The sequence below is a fragment of the Rhamphochromis sp. 'chilingali' genome (assembly GCF_963969265.1).
Source record: "Rhamphochromis sp. 'chilingali' genome assembly, chromosome: 4".
Classification (NCBI taxonomy): Eukaryota; Metazoa; Chordata; class Actinopteri; order Cichliformes; family Cichlidae; genus Rhamphochromis; species Rhamphochromis sp. 'chilingali'.
In genome coordinates this window covers 38,790,379-38,791,243 of record NC_137948.1, presented here as the reverse complement: position 1 = coordinate 38,791,243, position 865 = coordinate 38,790,379, and positions in this window count along the sequence as shown.

Below are 865 nucleotides of genomic sequence, written 5' to 3'. Positions count from 1 at the left end.
CAACACAGTCCCTGATGTAATGAAGATGGCCTAAGTAAGCAGCACAGGCCTTGATGTTGTGTAGATGAACTCAGCTTGCAGGACAGGCCCTGGTGTACTGTAGATGGCCTCAGCCAGCACCACAGACCCTGGTGTAATGTAGATGGCCTCAGCCAGCAGCACAGGCCCTGGTGTACTGTAGATGGCCTTAGCTAGCAGCACAGGCACTGCTGTGATGTTGATTGCCTAAGACAGCAGAACAAGCCCTGTTGCAATGTTGAACACCTTAGCTAGTAGCACAGGCCCTGATGTGCCGTTAATGGTATCAGTCATCAACACAGGCCCTGGTACAATTAAGATGGCGTCAACCAGCAGCACAGGCCCTAGTGTGATGTAGATGGCATCAGCAAGCAGGACAGGCCATGGTGTAATGTAGATGGCGTCTACCAACAGAAGCTCAGGCCCTGGTGTGATGTAAATGGCCTTAGCTAGCAGCACAGGCCCTGCTGTGATGTTTATGGCCTAAGACGGCAGCACATGCCCTGGTGTGCTGTAGACGGCCTCTACCAACAGAAGCTCAGGCGATGGTGTACTGTAAATGGCCTAAGAAAGCAGCACAGTCCCTGTTGCAATGTTGATGGCCTTAGCTAGCAGCACCGGCCTTGCTGTAATGTAGCTAGCCTCAGCCATCAGCACAGGCCCTGCTGTAATGTAGATGGCCTCAGCCAGCAGCACAGGCCCTGGTATGCGGTAGATTGCCTCTACCAAAAGCAGCACAGGCCCTGGTGCACTGTAGATGTCCTCTACCAACAGCAGCTCAGTGCCTTGTGTACTGTAGATGGCCTCAGCCAGCAGCACATGTGCTGGTGTCCTGTAAATGGCCTCT